General features: G+C 47.7%; 1 protein-coding gene across 1 annotated transcript in view; it reads right to left on the bottom strand.

Moving 5' to 3' along the window:
• APC (APC regulator of WNT signaling pathway) overlaps window positions 1-21,436 on the bottom strand; it is a 1,243,184-nt gene extending 1,221,748 nt beyond the window's left edge. Inside the window, exon 1 of the mRNA XM_069625497.1 lies at window positions 21,360-21,436. The gene's annotated coding sequence lies outside the window, so the exon portion shown is untranslated. The remainder of the gene's footprint in view (window positions 1-21,359) is intronic.
• Window positions 21,437-21,457: the final 21 nt, after the last annotated feature.

Below are 21,457 nucleotides of genomic sequence, written 5' to 3'. Positions count from 1 at the left end.
TCACACTGTCGGCTAAACAGCACCAGTTTTGCCCGAGCCAAAAATATACAGAGGGATACAGTTGAAGTAAAAAGAGCAAAATTAAAGGGAGAAGAGCAGCGATTGAAGTTGTAATAGTATGTTAACCCTATGCGATTAAACGTGTTCAGGCAGGCGTGCCAACGACCATTGGGCAGATGGGGCTTTCGCGCTCGCCAGCATCCATCGCCCCCTTCCGAAATTCTGGGCCTTGTTGACTTGACCACGCTCACCTACACAGCCTTCCACAGGCAGGGCAGCATGTAAACGGTACCTGAGGCTGCCAAGCAATTACTTTTCGAAAGCATTTCAATGTTAGCTACTGCGCTTTTCATTTGCGTACGCTCGTAGGCCATTCAAATCGTGATGGGATGTTAGCATTTGCATGAGAGGGGAGTGCGTGGAACGGCGGGCGTACTGTAAAGGGACAGGGGACATCTATTTTCACAGTTTCAGACATGAAGGGGAGAGGTCTGGCTGCCATTAACATTGAAGCTTCGCCAGAGGAATCGCACTAGAATATGTTGTTAGGTGCTATAAACAGCACGTTTGGTCAAGAGCGACCACAGAAAAAAAGTGACCCACAAAATAGTTATTCTTTAAAGTTGAGCTATAGCCAAGAGTTCTACTAGTTAAAGATGAAAGGAAAACTGGCTTAATTAGGATTATACTGCTGCTGGACATGCACAATGATTAGCACCTGACAAAGTCAGCCACACACACCACATCCCAGTCACTGCATTACATTGCTGACATGTGCCAATAGAACTGCGCATTTTGTCTCACATTTAGAGGCAATGTCAGTTGCCTGATTTGTTTTAAATTGCACAGTTTGCTGCTAACTTGAAACTAACTCGCACAAACATGCCTTAGCAGACAACGCTAGCGCCTGGGGCTGGGAAAGCAATGAACCTCCGCCTGGGGCAGAGAGCGCCTAGCACTCTATTTAAGCGATGAACTACCCGCTCCCGTGCATGAGCAGGAAGTTAATCTCTTCAATAGGGTGCTGATGCTAAAGTAGCATGGCTGCCCCATCCTGGTTTAGCGTCAGAGCCCTATTGTAATGAAAATAGCCTTGCTCCCGTGCTGGAGGGAAGAGTTAATCATTTCAATAGGGCGCCAAAGCTAAAACAGCATGGGGCAATCTGTTCAAACGCTGCCCAATGCTGGTTTAGCATCAGTGCCCTATTGTAATGAAAAGAGCCCCGCTCCAATGCGGATGCACCCAGCACCAGCACAGGAACGAGCGCATTTCCTTTCAATAGGGCACCTTCATCCACCAAGCCAGCTCACGGGAGCCCTTGAAAGACCCCTCCAGCTGGTGCGATGGGGGCTGTAGTGTCCCGGGCGACCGCCCAGGTCACCTGGGCCTAAAGCCGGCCCTGCAAGTAAGTTTGTCCTCACCAGTCTCTGAAGTTAGCCCCTGTCCAAACATTTGAAGGGTTAATCCCCTCTACCCCCTAAATTTTAGTACAGTTGCACACCCCTCTGTTCAACACACTTTATTGACTTTAGAAGGATAAACTGCAGAGTAGTTCCCACCAGTTTAAACACGGCTACAATTCACTTGCATACCCCCCAGCAACCATTTCAGCAGCATCGCAGAGTTCAGCACTGTAGTAGTCCTAGTCTGTACCCAAACAGCAAAGCCCGAACTTCTGACTTAATTAACCTGATACTACAATTGTGCAGAAGCTAGCATTTCCACATGCGTTTATGCATGTACACGCTCTTATATAATTAACAAGGAAGTCTGGAAATGGTACATATTGCCAAGCAAAATGCAATTGATTTCAGTTATTGAAAAAAGTATGTACATGGATGTCCCTGGCCCCCAAATCCAATTTATTGGATTAACCCCATCACCATAAACACAAATAAGTTTATACATCCACAGAGCAAAAAGTATGCTCCTGAACTGTACCCCAAAGCAATATATCAGCCCCGTTTGCATTCCCTGTCTGCTCCCACTAGGTATCAGTACACGTCCAAATAATCCATAGGTCTGTGTGTATCAAACAAAACGCAGCCGTAAGGCACATTAACATATAAAAGACACCGGGGTCTAGCCAACAGCATTGCATTATTTCTAGACCAGCAAATGAACACCCTAGCGCCAAAAGCATCTCCGACATCATAACAGCAGCTGTCTCGTAAAGCCTACATCAGAGGGCTTTGTATTTGCTACAACAGCCTCCACGAGAGTGAAAGATACAGTGAGACAACTGGAGCAAGCACTGAAAGAAATGAAAAACAACGATGCCCGTACCAGAGGGACTGGGGACAATACTGTACAGTTAAGATGGAGGATACAACACTGCAAAGAGAAACCTAACAGATTCTAACCTTCCAAGGCAGATCAAGGCTCACATTTTATGAGCAAGCTTATGGCAGAAGTGAAAGAGCTACTCCACATTACCACCTTACCAACTTCTGTGTACCATCCCCAAACCGATGGCTAGGTAGAATGATTCAATAAAACGCTGAAACTAATCCTGCGAAAATTGGTTGATAAGGACGGGAAAGATTGGGACTGCATGATCCCTTGGGCACCATTTGCAGTGAGGAAAACCCCTCAGTCCTCTACAGGATTCTCTCTTTTTGAACTACTTTATGGTAAAAAGCCTAGAGATGTCCTGGACATGCTCTAGGAAACCTGGGAAGAACGAGAAGAGGCACCCATTCCCATTTCGCAAACTGCTACCAGAAAGCGACGAGCATATGAGACTTGTTCGAGATCTAGTCTGCACCCATATGGAAAAAGCCCAGAACCAACAAAAATCCACTTATGACAGGAAGGTGAGCTTAAGGTCGTTCTCCATAGGACAGAAAGTACTGGTCCTCCTACCAACCTCAGAAAACAAGCTGGTCTCTAAGTGGCACAGGCCCTATGAGATATTAGAATGAACGGGAACCTGTACTTATAAAGGAGCCCAACTGGACATAAAACAGAAGGTCCATTTATATCACATAAACCTCTTAAAGAGTGGAAAGAGAACCCTTCAGCCACCCATGCCAAAGTACTATCCTGTTTGGTTGCAGAGGAAATAGAAAGCTTTGAAATAATTCCTCTAGAGCCATCTATTCAACAAGAACATTTAAAAGATGTAATTACATCGTTTCCCGATGTATTTTCAGAAAAACCAGGAAGAATAAAAGACACATACCACTATATGAGAACACCGAAGGAAGTGGTTCATCCAAAACTATATAGACACCCGGAAGCCCGTAAACAGATGGTAGTTGAGGAAGTAAATAAAATGGTGAAAGAAATTATTATCAAGCCTTCTTCGAGCCCCTGGTCCTTCCCCATCGATTTGGTTACTAAACCCGAGCATTCATGGAGGTTTTGAATCGATTGACGTCAAGTTAATGCAATTTCCAACTTCAATGCCTATCCCATGCCAAGCATCAATGACCTAATTGACAAACTCGGAACCACCACCTTTCTATCCACCCTAGACTTAACAAAAGGGTACTGGCAAGTCCCAGTACATGGGCCTGATATGGAGAAGACCAGTGTTTCAATTGAAAGTCATCGCTTTTGGCTTACACGACGCACCAGCCACTTTTCAATGCCTCGTGCATAAAATATTGCGACCCTATTCCGATTTCTGTGTAGCTTATATTGACGATATCGTCATTTACAGTAAAACCTGGGAGGATCAGCTTTTCCATCATTACACTACAAGGAAAGTCCTCAGAGAGGCCAGCCTAACTGCTAATCCATCCAAATGCAGACTAGCCCAATCTGCCGTGGAATACTTCAGCTTCTTTGTAGGGAATGGGAATGTACAGCCACAACATGAGAAAGTGAAAGCCGTCCTTGATACACCTATACCTAAAACTTAAGAGATCTCAGAGCCTTCCTATGGGTGCCACAAACTATGTGGCATTTTATTTTATTGTTCATTTATATGTTCTCAGGCCAGGACATTAAATACTTTGCACAGTGCAAGCAGGACTTCAGGCTAGATGAGGGGAGAGGTATTGCCACTCTCAACTGAGGCACTGGCTTACAAAGCCAATGGTCACGTCAGGGGCCACCAGGGATCTCGCGCCCTTTGAATGGTTCATAACAATGGACACAGGCACAGGCATTTGGTAGGAGCATTATATGGGATAATACCAGAAGGGGCAAGGAGCCAGGCATGGTACTATATAGAGCAGTGGGAAACTGAAGTGGAGCAGCCGCTGGAGGGGGAACTTTGGACTCAGTTATGGGCAGATAGCCCCAAGCTCACGCAGGCCATCCAGATTCAGGTGATGTGGGTCAAGATAATGGTTCAATGGCATCTCACCCCAAAAAAATGACAAATTCTAACCAACTGCATCAGCAGTCTGCTGGAGGGGATGTTGGGAACTGCGATTGTGGAAGCATATCTGGTGGGAATGCCCAGTCATATAGCCTTATTGGGACATGATCCGTGCAGCAATTAGTGGTATTTTTGGGAGTCAGATGCCGGACAACATAGGGATGGTCATCCTGGCAATGAACGGGGTTCTGGAAAATTTACCCTCGAAAGCTCAAAGATAGACATACATCATCCTGATAGTGGCAGCAACACATGGGGTGGCACAAAAATGGAGAAAACAAGCTGCCCTCACAGAACAAAAATGGGTTAGTAAAATCTGGAATTTTATGTGGCACTGAAGTGGGTGACCTTTTCGATTCAAGTGGATCACCAAAGTTTTCTCTCAGACTGGGACATTGTCCTGCATCACCTGCAGCGGGACTCGCAGGCTGCATGGTGCCTGAGGAAAATTAGATTGCTGGTGTGCGTACTCGCTCCACTTGGGGAGTGCACCTTCACAAGAAGCTGGGAGGAGATATGGCTGAGGTTTCCTGGGGTGGCTAGAACTATAGGTGTTTCTTTTCTTAATTGTGATTTAGTTTATTACAAACTTTTTTACACATTTAGCTCACCATCATCCTCCTTAAGCAGCCCCAATAAGGGCATACAAAATTCTTTAAAAAAACAATTTTACAAAGAGAGTTTTACAAAGCTGCCATCTAGAGATCAGTTGCCTACTCGTTTAGATCATATCCGCCATCTGTACTGCCGCTTGTTGTTACCTCTCATTATTTTGTCTAAAAAATTGATTCCTGCACATACTGGTGCCGGTTTCCACCCACCAAGGAATAGTTGCCACCAGACCTTTGCAGTCAATGAGCGGATCTCCACGATGTATTTCATGCTTAACTGTTTCCAAAGTTCCTTGCATATTACAGGTCTGGCAAACTCCATTGTTCATTCCTCGCTTCCCCTTTAGAGTATAAGTATTAATTTGTCGGGTAGATGTTTACCCTTATATGTAATAGTTGATCTTGATGATGTCTGCTCAGAAGTTTCAGTAAGTACTGCAGGATTGTATTTCTCATTCAATGATCTGCGCCGCGTTCTGCAGGGATGTGTATTGTGCTTTTGAGTCAAGGGCGTTAATCAAATCATCTCTTCTCAATTTCTCTTTTACTTTACAAGGATTTTAAATCAGGGCTTCCAAAGACGCAAGAGGTTTCTCACGTGTTTCTTTACACGTGTTTAACGTTTCTTAGCCTTTCCCTAAACCTTTTTGTTTTAAGATGTAATATGCAGTCGCTGGTTCGTCCAGCAAGATTTTTCTTAACAGCCCCAGCAATTTCCATAGTATGATGATTGCAGTCCTAACTCAGCTCTGATCGCTGCCATGGGAAGACACTTTGGGGGACTCAATGTTGTTTTCCAGAATTTGCTTTCTAGTGCAGTCCAGGTATTCCATGACAAGTTCAAGACGGCCTCCTCTCCGTATGTGAGAATAGGTACTGCCTTTTGCAAGTAGAAAGTTCACAGCAGAGTCATTGAGAATTTGCCATATCGTGTGTGCAGTATGGAACCCTGTGTGGCCAACATTTTTGCCTTTTGGTGAAGCACCAATTGCCAGCACTTTTCTGCAATCAACGTTTTAAACCAGATTCCCAGATAGCGTATTGAGGCCACTGTTTGTAGCTGCTCTTGGCCAATTCTCCACTTGAATTTCTTGGTTTTTGTCCCGTCTGTTGCCGAATACCATTATTTTAGACTTGTCGATGTTGATAACTAAGTTGTTTGCTTGCATGTATTTGTACTTTATCAAGTGAATGCTGCAGTCCAATCTGTGTTTGGTCCATTAGGACCAAATTGTCAGCACAAGGCACTACTGTTATTGCTTGGTTGTTCAGCTTAGGCGGGACATTTCTGCTATGATTTAATGCCTCAGGTAAGTCTGAGAGATATAATTTTTTTTTCCAAATATATTTTTATTGATTTTATACACATATCATGTAACTTGTGGCATATGAGTTGAGAGCCCTGCGAGCAGCGTTACAGTGCTCATCAATACGTGTAATGAACAGAGAAACAAAACAAAAAACATAAACAACAACGACGGGTCAGTGAAATGTTTGTGGGGAGGGTCAGGCGGGGGGGAGGTGCGAAGATAGTAGTTCTCAGTTTGGTGAAGGTGAGCAGGGCGATTGTTCATGCTTCGGACTCGTAGAGGGGGCGGAAGAAGGGCTCCACAGAGGCCTGGACTTTCCCTGCCTCGTATTGGGGCTCTCGATCAAGGAAACCCCCCCACCCCCGGTCAGCACCTCTGTTGTGCCCCTCCACCCTACTTTATCAGTCGACTTTGTCCATCCATCGTAGAGCGAGTGGTTGTCAGGCCAGGCCTGGGTATTTCTGAGTATAGTCCCGGAAAGGGGCCCACGTCTGGAAGAATTTGTCTCTATTCCTAAACCAGAGGGCAGTTATTTTTTCCGCTGCAATTATGTCCCAGCATTTCTTCCACCACATTTATACTGCCGGGCCATCTGGGTTTTTCCAAAGCCTAGCCACAGAAATCTTTGCAGCCGTCAGCAGGTGGGTGCATAGTTCAGCTCTGTGCCCTGATAGAGGGAATTGGCCCTCGCTGCTTCATCCTAGTAGGACAATATCTGGGTCCCATGGGATTGTCAGGCCCGTGATCTTGTTGATTTGGTCTAACACAGACTTCCAAAATTGGATGGCTTTGGGGCATGTCCAGAGCAGGTGGTATAGAGTGCCTTTGTCTGGGCATCCTCTCCAGCACGTCGATGGGATTGACAGATTGCATTTATTGAACGTTTCTGGGGTCCGATACCATCTGTAACATACCTTGAATGCCCCCTCCTTATTGGATACACATTTCGAGCTTCTGTGTGCTCTCGTCCAGAAGTGGTCCCACTCCTCCAGTTCAATGGGACTCCCAATGTCTTTCTCCCATTTGAGCATGTACGGCTCCTTCCGGGTCGGGCCCGTTCTGTCGAGGATCTTGTAGAGGGATGATATTCTGCCCTTTGGGGGGGGGGGGGGGGGGTGCTGTGAGGGTGAGTTCCAGGGCTGTGAGGTTTCCGTTTCTGAGGTGCTTCATGTCCCTGCTCGAGAGCCAGTGACGAAGCTGGGTGTATCTGAACCTCTCATTTTCCGGAACGTTAAATTTCATCTTGCAGGCCTCGAAATCCAGAGGATTTCCTTCCTCATAGAAGTCTTGCACCCTCTCCAGACCTCCCTCTCTCCACCTCCTGAAGTTCTTGGGGTTGTAGCCCGGTGTGAATTCCAGGTTCCTCCAGACCGGGGTGAGTGGGCCTGTTGTGCTGCAGACTTATCGGGGCTGGGCTCCAGGCCTCTTCCAGCTCCAGCCAGAGGGGTTTTGGGGTGGGGGACAGCCAGGCGAATGCTTATGAGAGCTGTGCAGCCAGGACATATCTGGCAACATCAGGCGCTCCCAATCCTCCCATCGCCCGTCCTCGGAGCATGAGTTTCCTTGGGATTCGTGGCTGTTTACCTTCCTAGATATACCTCAATGTTATTTTGCAACTTCTGGACAGCTTGTTTCGGAATAGTGGTGGGTAAGGCAGAACACTGGTAAAGAAGTCTAGGAATAAGGTTCATTATTAGGGCCGTGATTCTCCCGAACCAGGAGATCTCTTGTTGCTACCATTGTATCAGGTCGCTCTTGAATTCTTTGAGAAGCGCCAGGAAGTTGGCTTTGTATAGTCTGCTAGTTGCGCATGGCAGCTGGACCCCTAGGTATGGTAGTTGCTTTTTCGCCCAGGGTATCAGATATTCTTTTTCCAGGTCTGTAGTTAGAGATCGAGGCAGGTTAATGCTCAGCGCTGTCGATTTGGATAGATTGACCTTGAATCCTGATGCCTCCCCAAATTCCATCAATTCCCTCCATAGGGCCTTCATAGATTCCCTTGGCTTAGTCAGCGTGAGAACGTCATCTGCGTACAGGGCGGCTTTATGTGTTTGGGCCTTGGTTGTCAGACCTTGGATCTCTGCATTATGTCATACCCTGTTCGCAAATGGCTCGATGGAGAGGGCGAAGATTAGGGGTGACAGGGGACATCCTTGCCTTGTGCCTCTTGAGAAGTTGATTGTGTCGGACCTGGACCCATTGATTCTTAGTCTGGTGGAGGGATGCTGATAGTTCGCTAGTGTCCATTTAATGAAGTTCGGCCCAAAGCCGAAATGTCGTAATGTTTTTCGGACGTAACCCCAATCAAGCAGGTCAAACGCTTTGTAGCTTCGAGGAATAGCACCATCAGTTCCAGCCCCTTCCTGCTGGCTGACTCAATGAAGTTTATGGTTCTCCTTATATTATCATGGGTGCTACGGCCGGGAATGAATCCGGTCTGGTCCGGGTGGATAATGGCTGGAAGCAGGGGAGCCAGGCTAGTAGCAAGGGTTTTTGTGAACATTTTTGCGTCATAGTTCAGGAGGGTGATGGGTCTGTAGGAGGCACAGTGACTCCGGTTCCTTCCAGGTTTCAGTAGCAGCATGGTTAATGACTCTTCCATTGAGGGGGTGGTCGTTCCCGATAGCAGGAACGAGTTGAAGAGGGCCGCCAGTTAGGGTGCAAGTATGTATGAGAATTTCTTGTAAAATTGTGCCGTGAGCCCATCCGGACCTGGGGTTGAGTTCTTCAGGCCTGCTATGACCCCGCTCACTTCTTCTGCCGAGATAGGGGCTTCTAGAGCCTTGAGTTGCGGGTGTGGGCGTCCGGGTGCGCTCCTGCTAAGTATTTGGCTTGTGCAGGTGCGGCCGTGGGTTAACCCGACATTATACCCTTGTGATGTGCTGTCATGATTTCTATTTTCTCCGTGTTGGAATAGCGAGGAGTCCCTTGTGTGTCCTGGAGACATTGGATAGTGTTTCTCGATTGCAGCTTTTTCAATTTGTGGACCAGGAGCCGATTTGCTTTGTTGCTGTGCACATAGAACTGTTTGGTATATGTTAGCGCTCTGGCCGCCTTGTCTGCTAAGTGCATTTCTAGGGAGCGTCGCTTTTTGGAGCATGCGGCTCGCTTTCCTATTCTGGCTTTGTTTGAGGATGCGTTCCGCTTCTGTCACTTCCGCCTCAAGTGCTTCTTGTTGCAGCTTGCGCAGCCGTCTGAACCGGGCGGTACAGTCGTTTGCCATGCCCCTTATGACAGGTTTCATGGCGTCCCAGATCGTGGCAATAGATGTGTCTTCGGTGGTATTTTCCCTAAAATAGTTCTTGAGGGCTTCTGCCATTTCCGTTCTGATCGCAATGTCAGTCTGTATCTGGTCCTGTAGTTTCCATTGCCGCTGAGGAGGCTCGGGGAAGCTCTCTACCCTCAGATTCATTGTGACTGGTGCGTGGTCCGACAGGGCTCTGTGTCCAATTTGGATGGATTCGACGCAGGAGATGAGAGCACTGGAGAGTAGCAGTAGGTCGATTCTAGAATGCCCCAGGTGGGCATGGGAGAAGAAGGTATAGTCCCTTGCCCCCATGTTAGCCCATCTCCATGCATCTATAGTGTCCGTTTTCCTCAGGAATTCTGCCATGGCGAGAGCCTTACCAAAGTCCTCCTTGGATGAAGGGAGCGTTTTGTCCAGGTTTGGGTCTGGTGTCAAATTGAAATCACTGAGCAGCCAACCTTCATTGAAGGAAAGGAGTATGGGGAGGAGGTTGCGAAGGAACTGGCTTTGCGTTGTGTTCGATAGTATATGGCTGCTATAGTGATGGGAAGCTCAACTAGTAGACCTTTGAACAGAAGATACCGACCCTGTGGATCCCTCTTGATGGTAATGTTCGTTAAGGGTAAGTCTCAGCTCAGCAGGATGGCGACCCCCCCTTCTTGAGACCAGCGGAGGCAAAGTACCGTTTTGTGTAGCGTTGAAAGGCTATGCGGCGCTCATCCATACTGAGGAGGTGAGTCTCCTGCAAGCATACGATTTCGGGTGCCAGTTGGGCGATCCTGTGCTCCACTGATTTCCTTTTCCGAGGGGCATGGAGACCCTGGACGTTCCAGGTCAGGATCGAGAGCTCTTTATTCGGCCGGGCCATTTGTGGTTAGGTTGGATAGCTGAATGACCCTGAGCTGTGCTATTTGCAGGGCTGGGGACCCCCCCACCACTTCAGTGGGACAAATTGCCATTGTTATGGTGGTTCCGTGCAAAGGGATGAGCCCCTTTTCCTCTCGTGTTTTGCTGCCTGATTCAACCCTTCTTACGGCACTCTCCTCAACTCCAGCTCCCCCTCTCCCTCTGACCAGGATGAACCAACAACAGAAACTAGAACAGAACTTGAAACAGAACACAAATATCAGTATCCAGACCAGCCTTCTACCAACGGGGCTGTCGGCTGGGCCGTGGCTAGCAGCTGGATAGGAGACCAAGGGGTCTCATGCTGTATCGGTGAAAACAATACAGTGCAAGAGAGAGCACAGTGGATTACTATGGTTAAGGAGATTGCTAACTTGGGTACCTTCCGGTAGGGTCCTGAGCGGCCAGATCGTTTGTGTGGTTTTGGGTTTCAAGTCAGAACTCCCGGGTGGCGGGGGGGGGGGGGATTTGGATGACTGTCTGGGGCCTGTAATTCAGGGAGTCCCGGGCTGCTGAATTCGGTGAGAGAAATTGTCCCAGATGGAGACACCAGGGTATGGGCGGCTGGGGCCCTCAGTGATTGTTGGTGTTCTTCCTCCTGGAGGACGGGCCGCGCACCCTGCGACGGCCCGCCACCCGGGACCAGGAGCGGAGAGACTCCCTGTTGGCCCCCTCGGGGGAGCGGTTTGAGTCCCCTTGGACCTCATCCTCCGTGTCTGGGTTCATAAATAGTTCCGCTTCTCACGAGGAGGGGATTTGCTGCATTTTCCCTTCCCAGGTGAAGGCGAGGCCCGAGGGAAAGCTCCAGCGGAAGGGTATCTTGCGGTCGTGCAGCCAGTCCGCCCTGGGTTTGAGAGCTCTTCGTTTAGCCAGGGTAGCCGCTTCCAGATCTTGAAAGAGGGCCATCTCTGAATCCCAAAAGTGGATGTGTTCCATGGCCCTGGCCTCTTGCATTATCTCCTCCTTAAGCTTATAGAAATGGACCCTTACTAGAACGTCAGCTGCCCCGTTAGAACTCTGCCTGGGTCTTGCCCTGTGCACTCTATCGAGCTCCAGGGGGGGAGTTATCTGGAAGGGTGATTATATGACGGAGGAGATCGGAGACGTATGCTGTGAGGTCTTTCTGCCGTTGGAATTCCCCGGATTCTGATATTGTTCCGCCTCGAGTGGTTTTCGGCATCTTCTTGTTTGGCTTCGAGAGCCTCGCACCTGCGCTCCAAGGCCCTAATTCTGTCAGCTCCTTCTCCGATCTCAAAATTCTGTTCGCATAGTGTGGTTTCGATTTCCTCAGTCCTCGATTCGATTTCCTCCACTCTTTTGTCCAGACGAGCAATTTGGCTCTTTACTTCTTCCGTGCCCTTCTGAAATTCCCTGATGAGGGCTGATAGGAGGTCATGCAAGTCAGCTTTTGTAACCCCCTGGGATGCCTGGTCCTCGGGGAGAGCATTTCCCATTCCACCTTCATTGCGCTCACCCTTTTTGCTTTTTTACCCCCCGGCAGGCATGTTCAGTAGCGCTAGGATGTCCGTTTGCTTGGTGGTTTTGTTGGATTTGGTCATGGCGCTTCGATAACACTAGATCCCTGCAACTGGGGGATTACTTGGAGTCTGTTTCGGCACCCAGACTAGGCAAGACCCAGGAGGCCGCAGAGCGACCAGGGGGAGCCGGAGCCCAGGCGGCCGCCTCCTGCAGCCCGATTGTGGGGAGAAGCAGGTTATCCGGAAAGGAGTGTCCTGAGTGCACTGCCGCTTGGAGCAATGTGAGAGGGAGATGTGCACAGAGAGATCACTTAGCTGCAGGAGCAGCGCCTCGCTCCGATAGGCCCCAGCTGGTGGCGGCGGGAGGGCACTGGGAAGCGGCAAGGCCCACCGTGGAAGATGGCAGCCCCCCTGGAAGTTGCGATTGACGGTAAGAGCGCCGGGGCCTGTGCAGCAGTCGGGCCTGGTCTAGGGTGCAGGCCGGGCCATTTCGTCGTGGGCGATTCCAGATGCCGGGGCCCCAGCTGTAGGTGCGTCTCAGTGAGGATAACAGCGGTCCTGCGAGTCTGTAGCGTCCGGGTGCTCCCATAGGGCAGCGAAGGCCCCCCTCACCGAGGTTCCAGGCTATGTCCGGGGCGTTGGTTGTAGAGGCGTGCCGGCGTCGCAGCAACGGAGGGCAATTCCCGCTGTTGGACCCGGCAGTGGATGCCCCACGCCAGCAGCATCCACCCGGCGGCCCTCTGAGAGTTCGTGTAGCGGGAGGGAGAGGTGGGGTAGCCGGGAAGAGATGAGAGAGCCAACCGACGTGGGGCCTCTCGCTCAGTCCAATGGAGACCGCAGTGTCTTCGCCATGTCGTGGTCGGGTCCCAGCACCCTCTCAGCCCTCCGTTTGATTAACGGGCTCCTCTCTGGGAGATCCGCCGATGGCCGAGTAAAGCTTAGGCAGCGCCCGCCATTTTGGCCTCACTTCTCGATCGGGCTCTTTGTGGGTCTCCCTCGGGCGGAACAGCCGTTAGGCATAACGGAATCGAGTCGGAAGACTCTCAGGGCATGCTCCTTTGTCTGAGCCGTACTCCAACGCTTTTTGTCAGCTCCAAACTCAAAATTCACTGGGCATTGTGGCTGGTAACGTGGCGCCAGCCGGGAGCTCTCACAGAGCCGAACCGACCCCCATGACTCGAACGCTAGATATAATTTAAACAGTGTGGCGGCTAATTGGCAGCCCTGCTTGACTCCTCTTTGTGTCAATTGGTACCGATAGGGTGCTTTCATCGTTTAACCGTACACGCATAGTTGTGTTTTTATGGAGTGCTTCAATCGCAGTTAGAAGCTCTTCAGGGCACCTCCATGTGCGTAGTTGTGCCCACAATTTCTGCCCGTTTACCCAGTCAAATGTTTGTTTCAAATCAATGAAAGCTAGAAATAGTTTGCCTTTCGATTTTATGGCATCTAGTTTTAGTAATTACAGGATAAACAGGTTTAGGTTGGTCCCTATACCGTTTGTAAACCCAGTTTGTCTCGGGTCTGTTAAATTCACACGTTCTGCCCATAGAGTTAATCTGACTTGCAGGTTAGATGCACAGATTTTCCCAATTACGTCTAAGAGGGCTATCGGTCTGTAATTAGCTGGTTCTTCTCTTGGACCTTTTTTAAAGTTTGGGACAAAAATAATGTGTGAGGCCCACGAAGTTGGTAATCTTCCACATGTCATGATGTTCTTAAATAGAGCCGCTATAAATCTTACCCAAGCCTCCGAATCTGCTTTTAATATTAGGTTTGTTAAACCATCTAGCCCAGCCACAGATGATTTCTTTATCATACCTTCAATGTCGCACTCCCAGAATTCCAGGACCCAGTGATTTGACAGGGTGACGTTTCTGACACATTACTGGCAAATACTCTCGAGTAGTGTTGCTTGCTTCCAATACTCCACTACTCGACTCTGTTGATAATAGTCCACGTCTTTCCATGAGGAGTTACACATTGCTCTCAGCATTACTTCACCTTGTTCCTGGTCGTTTTGCTTTTTAAAAAGGTAAATCAGCCAGTTTGTATACTGCTGTTTCCTGGTTTTCACTGATAGTTTTATCTCGGTTTCGGAGAGCACTGTGTGATCTCTTTTAAGCTTTGCTAGGTCACGTCGAAGACTCTTTTTTTGACCACAGCTCTAACATATAGTTGTTTAGGTTTCAGAAGAGGTTGTCTCAAACCTGTTTTACTACTCTATATGTTGACAGAAGCAGGTCATATGAAGTGTCAATCGAACCACTGTCTACCAGATGAAGGTATTAGTTATTGAGCTGATGTATTTTTTTCTGATTTTCAGTTGATTTCTGTCATGTCCCAAAGCAACAGATGGTCCTTATGGCACCGGTGGAAAGGGATCGGGTTGATTTCTCCAGGTTCTCCAAAGATGGCGTTATTGAGATGGTGCAGTGTTCAGGTTTCCAGTTGAGCCCCTACGTGGCTAGCTCCACCCCTGTTGTCAAGGAGCCCATATCTGTATGCAGGTCCCGAGCAGCGTTGCGTTGCTACTCTTTCACTAGCTACGCTCAAGTTTGCCTTCCCTATTCTGTATCTTCTACACTTATTCATTCCTTCTGCATTCTTTCCCCAATCTCAACCCTTCTACTTTTTCTCTGATCCGTACGCTGTGATCTCATTCTTGATGAGTGATTTCCCAACGACTGCTCGGACCAGTCATTGATCCTTAGAACGCCCCGCTTTGCCGAAGTAATCAGGTTTAGGTAGTTTCTGGGATCAGGAAAGCATATCTGTATTCGGTTATATGGGACATACGTTTGCGATTCTTTTTACCCGCTCTAGCTATCTCAGCAACTGTTGTCAAACACTGTTGAGTTTCCAAGGCAACCGATCGTGACTGCCGTGAACCCAGAAGCCCACAAGCGCTTTGACACCACAGTCTCCATTGGCTCTCCTCTACAGGCAGAACATAGTGATACAGGTAGATAAGCACCCGCTTAGTGATTCAGAATTCTTTTTCGCTTCCAAGCTCCTATCCTACACCAACCTCTTACTATTCGGAATCACAGTAAATACCACTTCCACCATTACGTCCTGATCTCGTACGGAGATCCGAAACAGATCCTTGCCAGGGCACAAACTCGCCTCCAGCGTAACTAGTAAGCTAGATTCAGCTCTCCCCGTTTCCAAGCCAGAGACCATAGACCTGATCTGAACCCTTTCATCCACAGAGAAGAAAGAGGCAGAATCAAGTGCACTCGCTGCAGTCATACTTCTACTGACACCACCAGCAGAAAGCAACGCTGAAGAAACCATACCAGCTCTCTTCAGCGACAGGGTTCTTCCGCATAGGGTTTACCAGGAAACCCAGTGTCAACTTGTAAGCTTCCTTTCAGGAGGATATTGGGTTACCGGGGGAATTCTCCACTCATCTCTGCTGGTTGTGTTGATCCAGGTAGGTGGAATCCTTCGATTTACAATTTGGTTACAAATTATCATAATCAGAAAATACCAGGTACTACAGTTTAACCCAGCAAAACAATTTCCTCCTTGTTTTATTCTAAATAGTTGCTTTGTGGGCACTTTCTCCTTGCCACATTTAGAGTTCCAGGACAACCTCAGCAAGTTGTGATCACTAATTTGTTGGAATATCATGTCAAGGCGCGTTGTTTTATGTAGATAGTTTCTCAAAATCCAGATGTAATCAATTATTGACAACTGCGACCCATTTGTCCAGGTCTTTTTTCCTGGAATATCTCCCTGGATTTGCCTGTTTAACAAGTAGATGTTTCGCAATTTTGTAAGTTGTGCCCACTTAACTTGGTCCATTGGCGTCAAATCTGCATTGCCAGAATGATCCATGATAAGCTGGCCAGCGGTCTTTGTCTAGGCACTTGATGTTTAGATCACCACAGACAAAGATGAGCGGTTTTTGCAGGTTTCTGTATGTGTTATATATTATAATGGCCACAGCAAATAAAAAGGAGGTTAGTCCTGATTTTCGCTGGGTTCCAGTATAGTTTTTAAGATGACCACATGCGTAGGATCAGGATGTTTGCGCTAGTCATGTTGAAGTATAGTCCATTGGGTGTATGGGTTTGGATTTCCTATGTTAATCACCTTTAGATTACTGTCAAGCTTTGCCAATGTTAGGAGTCCTGCATGTGGTCTGCCATTTGTTCCTTTTTCAGCAGGATTCATGAGAATTTCACAACCTTTGCACACTGGCAGTGTTGTATCCAGGTCTCTTGTAGGTAGATTATCTGTGCTCCTTTCAGTTGGTGGGCCGACTGATTAAACAGGGGTTTAAACCCTCTGGCGTTCAAAGACATAAGAATACTTGCTGAGTTGTCTAGTGTGATTTCTTGCTATTCATTCCTTGATTTGGTCAGACCTTAAACTAACCATGACCAGTCGTCAACATCATTTGGTTCAGCTACATTCTTATGCACACGTCCTCCTTTCGCGCCTTTTTGGTGTTAACAATTGTGACTTTTATATGTGCTGGCTTTTTGTCTTTCATCTCTTTGATGAGTTACATATAAATTCTATGACTGACTTTATCCTGCCCTGACCAACCCACTTGTTTGATTTCGTCCTTTGACAACTTCTCTGCTCCATATTCCCGTAAGTCATAGCCAAGTGCCAGCATCTCTGGGCTTCTCTTTAATAGGGTTTCTTTGACCATTTAAGATTATCCGGTCAGCTCCAAGTTCATCAACATAATCCACTATTGCAATATCATCCGAGGTGATGGTCCGTAATGACGGTACACAGTGGATTAGATGCAGCATATTTGTGCGATTAAAGTTTACTTTGTTTCTAGCTGAGAATATGTTCTCTAGCTTGATGTTCCCCATTTTCCCCGACCTCGTCTCTCTCCAATGTGGCAGAAGTCTGGTATGTCATCCTCCCATGTGAGCGAACTCCAGGACAATTTGGATTCCACTCACATGGGCTTTCTGCCTTTGAACTACTGTGTTCTTGGGGCCTTACATCAACAAGAAGTTTTATGTTTCTTCATTTTGGTGATGGAGTTAAAAATAGTGGCGTGTCCTCAGTTGTCGATGGATTTCTTTTTAACCTTGGTTCGCTTTCTGGAGTGGCAGGCAACCATTTTCCCTGTTCATTGCTTCGCATTTCTTGTGGAACCTGGTGACTCTGTGTAGGCGTTCTTTCTAAGACATCCTCATTCTCATCAATGTAGAACGATATCTCGTCAATTAGATCTGTTACGTCATAGCTTCAATGTGCACTCTGCTTGAAGCTGTTGATATCTCGTGTTGCATCACCGTGCTACTTGAAGCTTCAATTACTGGTGATTTGCAGCGGTTTGGAGCAGCTCCTTTGGCTAATGCTTGATCCGCGCCTCCCTGCCTCCCAGCGTTTGTTGTGACTCGTTGCGGCGGTGTCGTAAAAAGGCACATGACCCATTTGCTTTGGGCTTGGCTCAGTTTTTGATGTTTTTCACTTTCTTGTCCCTATGCGTCTTCTCCTTTTTGTTATGTATTGGACAGTGTTCCAGGTCTGTTCTTTGAACTTTGGCAGCAAATTTGATGTTGTATTGAAGTATTGGGTATAAGTCATCCTTTTGTATGTCATGACCTTGACGAGCGTCTAACAAGACAGTTATATTATCTGACGCTGGTCCCTGCTGTCTTTGTTCTTAACTTGCTCGTGTTGGCTCCTTTGTCGTTTGTCTTTCCGCAAAAGATTTGTTTGAGTCGGCGTCTCCTGCCATCAGTCTTGTTAATGTGGATAACCTTTGTGCTAATGGTTTGTGCCTTCTCAGCGCTGGATTTTTGTGAGTAATTGTTCCAATTTTTGAGTTATGGCGGTCGTCCACCTACATCTCAGTTTGCGGATCCTTGTAGTAAATACCACCTCTCTGTCGCCATACACCCCATCGCCATATGTTCCTTTCTGTTCTTTGTGGATTCTTTCGCTCTCTATCGTTTACCAGGGTTCTCATCCATTTCGTTGTTTCCAGGAGAGCTGTCATCATTGTGACTTTCTGCTTCATGGTTCAATCTCTCTTGTACTTTCGTTGTGAAAGCTACAAAGTATACTAATTATGAATGTACCATAGCCAGCAGTGTGGCATTATCCTTCATACTCTCGCTCATCGACTCATACAACTTGGTAAATGGGGCCATTGATATGGTCAGTGCTGCCATCCTATTCTGAATTTCGATGCCTGCTACTGAGAGCTGATTTTTGTCCATTTGGTGACTTGTTGTCTTGCAACTTCTTGGTTGTCTGAATGATTTGTTTGTGTCATTCGAGTGATTCAGACACTCCGCCGGACTTTGCAAGTCATAATCCTCCTGCTCGTTGTCGCCTGGGAGACTTTAGTTTTTCCCCGGGCTTTCAGGAGTTTCACTAACTGTATCAGATGCCGGAAGTTGTTTTTCCCGATTTACTTGTAGGGTCAATTGTGTGACCTTGTGCCAAGCCTGCGACGATTGATTCACATTGTTGACATTACCCTACACGGAATTCTCCATTTTGGTCACTCTCAGCTGGTTGTCACGAGTTGCCCTGCACTCTGTATGACCCTCTTCGGCATTGCTTTTTGTTGTGTGACTGGTTGTAGCGCCATCCCTTTTTGTTTTTGTCTAGTGCTGGTGTCGACATTTGTCTGGATGTCGGATTTATTGTTAAGTCGCGTTCCAGTGGCTTCCCCTGTGCCTGCATTCAGTCTCACACTGCAACTGAGCCTGCAACGCTGCCTGTTTTTGGGAAGCCATATGCACAATTGATTTCAAATAGTTTCCGCTCGGGCCTCGCTGTTTCTGTATTGCTGATACGTTGCCGGAGGGATCACTTTGATAGTCTATCCACTGTACATTCACCTGTGAATGATTATTAGACCCTTCTGTCCACTCGTCATGCTGTAACATCATGTCGGAGTATAATTCAGCTGTTGCACTGAGGACCTGATCACCCCTCACTACCGGCTTCGTTAGCATTTTTCCCGGCATTTGAGATACACTGCAATCTAAATCTGCAATGTGCTCAGCCATCTTAGCCTCCATAGGCGCCAGCTAAATCGCGGCTTCTAACTCTGATGCTGACTTTCCGTAAGCGAGCTCCGATACCGGCGCCCCTGCCTCGAGAAGTTCAGCATCTGTTAGGTCTAAATTAAGAGTTTGTGTAACAGCTTGTAGATGACATCTGGAGACAGCGCTATATTTGTTCAACATGTTTGCTATAGTAATGACATCACATTCCTCGCTTACATCACTCACTGGTAAAAGCGTTGTGGACGGAGTTCGCTCGTCAGAGGTGACATCCACTCCTTCAAGGTGCCGTTGTTTCAGACGGGTGTTGGTACGCACATGCACGCCGCTTGGCGCAGTGGAGAGGGCTGCCATCTCTACACACACAGAGAACCAGTTGTGACTCAGGAGGGACTGGCAGAGACTGGACTCTTGCTGGACTCATGCGCCGGCGCTACACGCCCCCGGTGTTACATATAGGAGGCAGCAGGTTTTTTTTTCTCCAAAGTCTCGTAAAGCTGCAATGCTTGATTACGCAGCGTTTCCCTCCAGCAGGTAAGCAAGTACAATCCAATACTGCGGCCAACTCGTAGGGGGACTGGGAGGGACTGGACTCTCGCCAGACTCGGGCACCGGCGCTACGCGCCCCCTGGTGATGGATATAGGAGGCAGCAATTGTTTTTTTCTCCCAAGTCTCTTAAAGCTGCAATGGTTCATAACACAGCGTTCTCCTCCAGCAGGTAAGCAAGCACAATCCAACACTGCAGCCAACTCGCAGGGGGACTGGGAGAGACTGGACTCACAAGGGGTTCTCAAATGGTGCAAGGGCCGGTACAGAGAGCTGGCCACCCACAGAATCTTGGGCCCGGAAGCCATCTTTATGTACTCGGGGTGGGGAACAGGATTGGGTGCGTTGTTGGTTACATGTGTTGGGATAGAGGGGGGAGGGGAGAGGGGAGAAGGTGGGGCTTGAGAAGGGTTACATGTGTTCTTACTGTTGAAAATGCCAACATTTCTGTTTTCCAAGTGTATTGTTACTGTGCTGCCCTCACCAGCCAAAATCAGCTCCCTGGCCCAGCACAAACACACACATTCTTTGACTCAACATTCACTCGCTTATTTACACGGAGCATTCACTCACTCATTGCATGAGAGGATCAGAAGTGACCTTCCCATACATTTTATACCCATGTGCACCGGTTCCAAATAGCCACAGGGACATGTTTGTTTCCCTGTGCTTTGAAAAGTGCATCTCTTTTGAAAATCGGGATTAACTTGAAATGCCCAACACCCCCTTTCCACCCTCTGCTTTGCGCAGTTGTGCATTTGGTGGGAAGAGAGCACCTCAATGGGCACAACTATGATGCACACATTTAAATGTCCTTTGTGCACGGTTCACCGCCTTTTTAGCGTAAGTGAAGTGAATGAGCATCCCATCAGTTGAACCAAACACGTTTTGAAAATCGTGGCACGAAGGTTTATCCCTACTGATCACTTCTTTACGCTGTAGGTTTACTTCAGAGAGTGTGGTTCGAGGTGTCAGCTGTGAATTAGGAATTGGAAAGGACACACGAGAAGGAAAGTGTGCATGGGGTTTTTACTGTTTCTGCAGTCATTAACCCCAGATTTGCTCATGAGCAGGTATTGTGTTAAATACCATTAGCTCCAGAGCAGATATTGTTACTGGAATCATTAGCCCCAGAGTACGTGCTGGGCATACAGTCATTCAGGTATTCCGAGATATGTAACGGATTAGAGGGTACTGTATTAAACGTCGTTAGTTCCAGGGCAGGTACTGTGTCTGGAATCGGTATCCCAGATCCAGTACTGTGTCTGTAATTATTTGCCACTGGGCAGGTATTGTGTAGCAGATAGCAGGTACGTACTGTATGGAAAGTCATTAGCTCCAGTCAGGCATTGTGGCTGCACTCATTCGCTCCAACCAGAGAATGCGATGGGCCTTTACCATTAGCGCCAGAGAAGGTTGTCTGCTGATATTCATCAGGGTGTTTCTGTGTCTGCAGAGAAAGTACCGGATCTCTAGCCATGAGAACTTTAGGAGTAGGCAATGGAACCGGAGACAGTATACGTCTGCAACCATTAGCCGGCGTAGGTATATATGTCATCACCAGACCACGGTCTGTGTAGTAGCTGCACAGCAGTTTACGTGTCTGCGAGCATTCCAGAGGCTGAACTGTACCGTAAAGTAGTTTTAGAGCAGCTACTGTGTCTCTGATACCAACAACCGGCCGCCCGGTGTAATTTCCAAACCAGATGTTCAGAAAGTCACATTTCAACATGTGATAAGTAAATTACAACTAATTACAGCTTTGGCTGCAGCCTCTTACTTAAACTTGCATTTCCAGAGGCTGCAAACGGGCTCCTCTTGCCAACAGAACAACAAAAGGATGAGAGTGAACTGAGTTAATGGCTGCTAAAAGAAATGCATATAAAATGCACTACAAGAGCTGGATCACATTCACTCACCTGAAGCAGCCTGGAAACTGAAGCTGAGCGTTTCGTAAAGGGAAGACTTATGTTGCTTTCATTATCAATTGAAACACACATTTAAAGTCTCCGTGAGA

Source organism: Ambystoma mexicanum, chromosome 6p, assembly GCF_040938575.1.
Source record: "Ambystoma mexicanum isolate Mex_15411 chromosome 6p, UKY_AmexF1_1, whole genome shotgun sequence".
Lineage (NCBI taxonomy): Eukaryota > Metazoa > Chordata > Amphibia > Caudata > Ambystomatidae > Ambystoma > Ambystoma mexicanum.
The sequence above is the reverse complement of the archived record's forward strand: the minus strand, read 5'-3'. Positions and strand labels throughout refer to the sequence as shown.